At 56.7% G+C, this 8,917-nt stretch overlaps 1 pseudogene; it reads right to left on the reverse strand.

Moving 5' to 3' along the window:
- Positions 1-7,890: 7,890 nt before the first annotated feature.
- LOC139255583 (U1 spliceosomal RNA) lies at positions 7,891-8,018 on the reverse strand (annotated as a pseudogene).
- Positions 8,019-8,917: the final 899 nt, after the last annotated feature.

Raw genomic sequence — 8,917 nt, forward strand, 5'->3', positions numbered from 1 at the left:
CCAGACCCTGGTGAGTTCCTTGTAAAAGACAGGCAGCTCCTGGAAGGCGGTCCTGATGCCCCCCATGCTCACAAACAGGAGCTGCGTGTCGTAGTTGAGGCCGTGCTGCTGGCGGAAGAAGTACGTCGCCAGAGCACGCCACCTGGGAGGGGGCTCGACGTAAAGGTATCTCTGCAGGGTCTGAAGACGGAAAGTCACGAGCTGGGTGCTGACGCACACCAACGACTGACCGCCCTCCCCAAGCGGGACCCTCAAGACCGCGGCAGAGACCCAGTGCTTCCTGTTGTTCCAGAAGAAGTCCACCAGCTTCTTCTGTATCTTGGTGACAAACGCAGGGGGAGGGGTCAAAGTGACCAGCCGGTACCACAACATGACAGCCACCAGCTGGTTTATGACTAGCGCTCGACCCCTGTAGGACAGCACTCGGAGCAGTCCTGTCCAGCGCCCTAGGCGAGCGGCGACCTTGGCCTCCAGCTCTTGCCAGTTCGCCGGCCAGGCTTCCTCGACGGGGCTAAGGTAGACTCCCAGATAGAGGAATGGGTCGTGCTCCAGGCAAAAGGCCTGAGCTCCTCTGGCAGGGAGTCCACCCGCCACTGACCCACCAGGAGTCCGGAACATTTCTCCCAGTTGATCCTGGCAGAGGATGCGGCCGAGTAAATCTCCTGGCACTCACGCATCCTCCGCAGGTCAGCAGGATATTCTACCGCGAGGAGCACGTCATCGGCGTAAGCCGAGAGGACGACCTCCACGCCCGGCCCTTGCAGAGCCAGTCCCGTCAACCTCGTCCGCAGGAGGCGCAGGAAAGGCTCCACGCAGATGGCATATAACTGGCCGGACATGGGGCATCCCTGGCGCACCCCTCTCCCAAAGTGAAGGGGCGCCGTCAAGGACCCGTTAACCTTTATCAGACACTCCGCGGCGGCGTACAAAAGTCGGATCCGGGCGACGAAATGCGTCCCGAACCCGAAAGCGCGCAGAGTTCCGAACAGATAGTCATGATCCACCCTGTCAAACGCCTTCTCTTGGTCGAGAGACAGGAAGGCGACCGACAGACCAGCCTCCTGGGAATGATGGATGAGGTCCCGGACGAGATGGATGTTATCGTGGATTGTCCGGCCCGGGACCGTGTAGGACTGGTTGGGGTGGATCATGTGGTCCAGCACGGCGCCAAGGCGAGCAGACATCGCCCTGGCGAAGATGTTGTAGTCCGTGCTGAGGAGAGAGACCGGGCGCCAGTTCTTAAGGAGGCGGAGATCGCCCTTCTTAAGCAGCAAGACGATGACTGCCCTGCGCCAAGAGAGGGGCATCTCCCCGGTCGCCAGACTTTCCCCCAGGACCCGCGCGTAGTCGCCCCCCAGGACGTCCCAGAACGCCCTGTGGATCTCCACGGTCAGCCCGTCCAGCCCCGGGGCTTTTCCCCTCGAGAGCCGGTCGAGGGCGCCGGTCAGCTCCGCCAGGCTTAGCGGAGCTTCCAGATTTCCGGCGCCCTCCGGGCTGACCTTCGGCAGGTCCTCCCACAAGACTCTACGCGCTTCCTCGCTGGACGGCTCCGGAGAGAACAGAGCCCCGTAATATTCACGGGCCCTGTTGTTGACGCCCTCCGGATCCGAGACGAGAGAGCCGTCGTCGGCCAGCAGCGTCAAGAGCTGCTTACGGACACTCTGTCTTTTTTCCAGCGAGTAGAAGAAGGGGGAGTCGCGGTCCAGATCCCGCAGGAACCGGATCCGCGACCTCACGAACGCGCCTCGGGACCAGACGAGCTGCAGGTCCTTCAGCGCGGCCTTCTTCACTTCATACACCGTCCGCAGGGCCGGGTCCTCGACGACTTGACCGAGACGGGACTCCAGGTCGAGCACTTCTTTTTCTCGGCGCCCGACCCTGGCCGCCCGCCTCTTGGTCGACCCCCTCGCGTACTCTTGCCAGAAGACGCGGACGTGAGCCTTGCCCACGTCCCACCATAGCCTCAAGGAGGGGAAGCCCCCCTGCTTCCTTCTCCAGTCGGCCCAGAAACGACGGAACGAGTCCTGGAACCGCACGTCCTCCAGCAGCTGGTTGTTAAAATGCCAGTACGCGGACCCCGTCCTCACGCGGAGCGAAGCGAGCTCCGCCCACACCAGATGGTGGTCCGAACATGGCACCAGTCGCATGGAGACCGCCGGGACGCAGGAAACGTACGCCCGAGACACGTAAAGGCGGTCGACTCTGGACCATCCTACTCCAGGCCTCACCCAAGTAAAGGCGCTGGAATCGGGATGGAGATTTCGTCAGACGTCCACCAAGTCGAAGGACCCGACCAGGTCCCTCAACTTCTCCATCGCCGTCATGCTCTGCAGGGCACCGGAGCGGTCCCTCGCCTCGAGGGTGCAGTTAAAATCCCCCCCGAGGACAATGCAGTCGCCGACGTCGACGGAGCCAAGAAGAGCGGACACCTCTTCGAAGAAGCGCGTTTGCTGCGGTCCGGGCTGAGGGGCGTACACGTTCACGAGATGGAGCGGCACGTCCCCCAGGCGAACCGTGACGTGCAGTAAGCGGCCTGGCACGGGCTCCTCGACCCCCAAGATCTCCGGCTGAAAATGCGGGGCCAACAAGATGGCCACCCCACAAGAAGTGGCAGTGAGGTGGCTCATGCGGACCTCTCCTTGCCATTCCAGGAGCCACGTAGCTTCATCTCCCGGAACGGTGTGGGTTTCTTGCAGGAAGCACACCGCATATTTCCCCTCCCGCAGGAGCGAAAAATTGTTAAATCTACGGCGTGGCTCTCTGCCGCCGTTGATGTTGAGGCTGGCTATGGTTATCTTCATGACAAAAGCATTGAGCAACCTCTACCTAACCTATTGTGGCGAGGGGAGTGGAGTCGTTTGTTGACCTCCACTCCTTCAGCAGCCCAGCGAGGAACCCTCTGAGCCGGCGCAGCTCAAGGCCTTGCGCCTTTGATAAGGGCCCGCCCACGGCCATGGTTTTAGCGGCGGCGCGGACGGACGCGATGAGCAGCCCCGGCTCGGACCATCTTTCCAGGGCCAGATGGGCTCGGTCGCGGCGACCCTGGCTCTGGACCAAAAAGTCCCGGAGTTGCTTTGCAGGAATGAGGGGGGACTCAGCGGCGGGCACGAGGAGATCCACCGCCTCACTGGCGATGGACTCGAGATCTTCTCCCTCGTCCCCCACCGAGTCCCCGTCCCCCTCCGGGAGGTTGCCGCCAGCAGCCGGCCCGTCGACCGCACGAAGTACAGCAAACGGCCCGGCCACTCCATCCGACCCTGGCTCTACCCCGATCCCACCCCCAGGATTGTCGGCAGAGGAGTCCCCACTGGGCTCTTTTAAAAGTGGTGCTGGGTCAGGAAGCGACAGCGGAAGGGGTTCCTCCTCCGCCCCAGGAGCCGGGGAAGGCGGAGAGACCTGGCCAAAGTAATTCTCCAGGTCCTCCAAGTACCCCAGCTCCAAAGTAGAGGGCGAGGGTTGTTGTTCTTCCCCCTCCCCACCGCCACCCCCCGGCCCAGCGTGTGGATGTTCTGTGAAATTATTATCATTTTCAGTTTCTGCCGAGTCGAGCAAATCCCGGGGGAAGTTGGACATTGGCTGGGCGGGCTCAGGTTCGGCCTTTTCGGCCCCGCCCGCCTCAGTTCCCGGGTCACCCGGCCCGGCGGCTACGCATTCCTCCGCTGGCCCCACGCCCCCCACGACAGGCAGATCTTCCACGCCATCCCCGGGAGGCAGAGGCTGAGCAGCCTCGACTGTCACCCACCCCGGGGACAGATTCCTCTCGCCTACAGCGCAGTTTGGGGGCGCTGGTGGGGGACGCGGGACACACGGCGGGCACCGACTCCTCCGCGGAGGGATGTTGTTCCCCCTCCGGCTCATTGGAGCGACGCCTCCTTTTGTTCCTGGGGGGGCGCGGAGGCAGGGAGACCTCCATGTCTGCCGAGGCCTCCCGCTCCACTCCCCCCTTTTTCTTATCTTGCCCGCGCCCGAGCCCCCCTGTGATATTGGTCAAGAGCTCGGGCACGAGCTCAGGGCACCCCGCGCTCGCCGGTGACAGGGTTGGGCTGAGCGCGGTGATCAGACTGTCTGGCGCACTGAGGGGACCCGCCTCAAGATGTTTCGCCTTCCTCCGCGCCTTCTTTCTGATCGGACGCTCTATATGGTCAGGAGGCAACGACTGCCGGTCTTCCGGCCTGGGCATTCTGCTGCGGGGAGGCCACTTCACCATCACCGAAGTTAAGGAGGTGGTGGGCGGCCGCCTCCTCGTAGCAGACGTAATGAACATAAATTCCCCTCTAAGGCTAATTAACATGAATGTCTCGCCTCTCAGAAGCGAGCGGCTGGCCCTCTTCCAGCAGCTCCCACTGCTGCTGGCAACGTCCAGGCCGGTCATTCTGGGCGGTGACTTCAACTGCATCATCGATGCGGCTGGACGATCCAGCAGAGCCGACAGCAAGCTGGGCACCACGTCCAGACTCCTGATGGACGCGGTAAAAGATGCCAAGCTGTGCGACGTCTTCAGCAACCCTGCAGACGGAGCACCGCTCAGATACACCTGGTCGAGACCAGACGGGTCCGTCCGTTCCAGAATAGACTTCCTGTTTGTGTCCCACACGCTCAAGGTCAGATCCACCGACGTCACGCCGGTGTTCTTCTCTGACCACTGCCTCCTACTGGCCGACTGTCGCCCACAGGAAAACCAGAAAGTTGGCAGAGGGATATGGAAGCTGAACGTGAAACTGTTGACTCCGGAAAACGTGGAGGAACTCAGGAGGGATTACAAAGGTTGGAGAACCGTAAAACCCCTCTGCGATTCCCCGATGCACTGGTGGGAAACAATCAAGACAAACACCAAGAGGTTCTTCATCCTCAAAGGTGTTCAGGAGGCGAGAGGGAGACAGAGGGAATTGTCCCAACTCCAGAAGAGCATGCAAAACCTGCTCCTGCTGCTGTCGATGGGGGTCGATGTCGCGGAGGAACTCGAAGAGGTGAAGGGCCAGCAAGCCTCGCTCTTTGCCTCGGAGTCCTCCAAAATCATCTTCCTCTCCAGAGTCTGCTCCGTCTAGCAGGATGAGACGTGTTCGCACTTCTTCTTCCAAAAGGTAACAGGGTGAGCTCTGTGATCACCAACCTAAAGGAAGAAGACGGTTCTGTGACGTCTTCGCAGCCTGACATGCTGAGGATCAGCAAATCCTTCTATGCCAGGCTGTATGACGTCAAGCCCACAGACCGCGTGGCCTCCCAGTCGTTCCTGTCGTCTATTTCGGAGGTCCTAAACGACAGTGAGCAGGAGAGTCTGGACCACCCGCTAACTCTGGACAAAATGACAAAGACCGTCCGGTCCCTTGCGACGATTAAAACTCCCGGAAGCGACGGCTTAAAAGTTGTATTCGGCTCTGTGGGACTGGATGGGCCCAGACCTGCTGGAAGTGTACAGGGGTATGCTTCTGGCTGGTAGTATGTCAGAATCAATGAGGAAAGCAATCATCACCCTCATCTACAAGCAGAATGGGGAGAGGGAGGAAATCAAAAGCTGACGACCCATTTCGCTGCTCAATGTGGACTACAAGATCCTGTCAAAGGTCATCGCCAACAGGGTCAAGTCTGCTCTTGAGCTGGTTATTCAGCAGGACCAGACCTGCGCTGTCCCCGGCAGGAAGATCTCTGATAGCCTGGCGCTACTCAGGGATACGATCGCCTACGTGCAGGACAGGGGAGTGGACACCTGCTTAATCAGCTTAGACCAGGAGAAGGTCTTTGACAGGATATCGCACACGTACCTGATGGATGTGCTCTCTAAAATGGGGTTTGGGGAGGGTATCCGCAATTGGATCCAACTGCTCTACACAGACATCAGTAGTGCAGTTCTAATCAACGGGTGGGAAACTCAAAGCTTTTCGGTCAGATCTGGAGTCAGGCAAGGCTGTCCTCTCTCGTCTGTCTTGTTTGTGTGTTGTATCGAGTCCTTTGCCGGGTCCATCAGGAAGGATGCGGGCATTAGAGGAGTGACGATCCCAGGCAGCAGAGGCGCTCAGGTCAAGACCTCCCTGTACATGGACGACGTAGCCATCTTTTGCTCGGATCCGCAGATTGCTCACAATCTGTGACCAGTTTGAACTTGCCTCGGGTGCAAAGGTCAATCGCAGCAAGAGCGAGGCCATGCTCTTTGGCAACTGGGCCGACCGATCCTTTATTCCCTTCACCGTTAAGCCAGATTACCTGAAGGTGTTGGGAATATGGTTCGGAGCGGACGGGGCATGTGCCAAAAACTGGGAAGAGCGTATCGCCAAAGTGAAGCAAAAACTGGGATGGTGGAAGCTGTGCTTCCTCTCCATGGCAGGAAAGAACCTGGTCATCAGGAGTGAGGTGCTCTCGGGGTTGCTGCACGTGGCACAGGTCTGGCCCATCTCACGCTCCTGTGCCGCGGCAGTCACCCGAGCCGTCTTCCACTTTGTCTGGAGGTCCAAAATGGAACGTGTCCGCAGAGACACAATGTACAAATCTCTGGACAGTGGAGGAAAGGACGTTCCGAACGTGGCCCTCATCCTGATGGCCACCTTTGTGTGCGGCTGCATCAAGCTGTGCACAGCCCCCCAGTACACAAACACCAAGTGTCACTACGTGCTGAGGTTCTACCTGTCCCCGGTGTTGCGAAGGATGGGTCTGGCCATGATGCCGCGAAACGCCCCCACCAGCTGGACCATGCCTGTCCATCTGTCCTTCGTGGGAAAGTTTTTCACAAAAAAACCCCTTTGAAGACAAAGCCATAAAACAGTGGTCAGCACGTAAGGTCCTGGACGCCCTGCGAAAGAAGGAGAGGGTGGACCCTGTCGGGTGGTTCCCTGAGCGGACTGTCGAACTCGTTTGGCAGAACGTCTCATCGCCAGAGCTTTCACACAAGCACCAAGATGTAGCTTGGTTGGCTGTGAGGAGGGCCTTACCTGTCAGAGCGTTCATGCACAGCCGGCGTCTCAGCAACACGGCACGGTGCCCCCGAGTGGGCTGCGGGGCGGACGAGACTGTCACCCACCTCCTTCAGGATTGCGCCTTTGCAAGGCAGGTCTGGAAAGAGATGCAGTGGTTGCTGTCGAGGTTCATCCCGAGCAGCTCCGTAACACAGGACTCTGTGCTCTACAGGCTGTTCCCAGGGACACACACCGAGACTGACATCACCTGCTGATGGAGGGCCATCAACTCGATGAAAGATGCACTTTGGTCTTGCCGAAACTTGCTGGTCTTCCAGAGCAAGGAGATGTCCACGTCTGCGTGTTGCAGACTGGCGCAATCCAAGATCCAGGACTACGTGCTGAGGGACGCACTAAAAATTGGTGCAGTCACCGCAAAGGGAAGGGCCTCAGTTTAAAGCTATTCCGCCACGGTAAACCCAGGGGATGGAATCTGTATAAAACTCCCCTCGGGCTGCAATGGTAAACCTTTTGTATACATAGAGCACCATGATCTGCAAACACCTGTGTAGTGCCATGTATAATACAAGTTCTGTTGCGTAATGCATGTTGGAAACAAATGTAACTGTACCCTCACTGTGTACCGTACGGTGACACATGTAATGTAACTTGATGAACGGACCACAATGTATCCTGGATTGTATGAATCGTATCTTGAAATGTAAAGAAATGTATTGAACGGAACTGCAGTCAGCATCCAAATGTAATGTATGCAATTGCTGACCGCATCCAAATGTACTGAACTGCTTTCGAATGTATTGTGCAAATTTTTATATGAATAAATTATATTTTGAAATTAAAAAAAAAGATTGGATAGGCTGGGTTTCGCCCTACAAAAGAAGGAGACGGTGGACCCTATCGGGTGGTTCCCTGAGCAGACTATCGAACTTGCTTGGCAGAACATCTCATCACCAGAGCTTTCACACAAGCACCACGACATAGCTTGGTTGGCAGTGAGGAGTATCCCACATTTGGGGACATCACAGGTGTCAGCACACCCGAAGTGCAATGGGCTAGCCTCATCCTGGGAGAACCACCTTCTTGATCATGGTTACTCCCCAACCAGGTAAGTCTGCTTGATTCTCGCACACACTGCCTCCCGACATCATCCGCTGCCTCTTAATGTCTCAGCGACTCATGTATTAAAAATCACAATGTCCCTTTTCACAAAGTGCTGCTGCTTTGACATGTCCATTCTGCTAAAATATTGCAATGTCTAATGATATATCCCTTGTGCAAACACTGCAGTAACACAGGAGATACCGTCCTTATTTGCATATTGCCCTTAAAAGGAAATCAAAGCTCCCTCAGTAACATGCCTTCGGGCCAGGGAAAGTTTTCCGCAAATATAATCGCGATGTATATTTATTGCCTGTGAAGTTAATGTTTGTCAAATCTTCACATGAAAACTAATTCAGAATCTGACGTGTTTGAAAAAGCAATGTTCCAGTTTTGCACAGGGGAAGATCAATAGGGAGGTGTGAGCTTGTGGCCGGCAGTCTTCATCACAACAACAGCAACAACAAAAACTTGTATTTATATAGCGCCTTTAACGCAGTGAAACGTCCCAAGGCATTTCCCAGGACGAAGACCTGTGACATTCACCCCCTGTGGTGGAACCATTTCACCACTTTCCCATAACCCATCTCACTCTACCTTTTGTTGAAGTGGGGCTCCAATTTTTTGCAGAGCCGCTATCAGCGGGCGTGCTTTCAGCTGCCTTGGCCCGAAACACTGGAATTCCCCCCAAAACATCTGCTCCTTTAAGACGCTCCTTTAAGACGCTCTTTGAACAAACTTTAGGTCACCTGTCCTCACACCTCCTTATGTGGCTCGGTGTCAAGTTTTGTTTGATAACACTCCTGTGAAGTGCCTTGGAATGTTTTACTACGTTAAAGGCGCTATATAAATGACACATTGATCAGTAAATAAGGATAAACTTTTTCCAGTGTCAGAAGGTCATTAACCAGGGG

This window comes from Pristiophorus japonicus, unplaced genomic scaffold (genome assembly GCF_044704955.1).
Source record: "Pristiophorus japonicus isolate sPriJap1 unplaced genomic scaffold, sPriJap1.hap1 HAP1_SCAFFOLD_614, whole genome shotgun sequence".
NCBI classification, from domain to species: Eukaryota; Metazoa; Chordata; class Chondrichthyes; family Pristiophoridae; genus Pristiophorus; species Pristiophorus japonicus.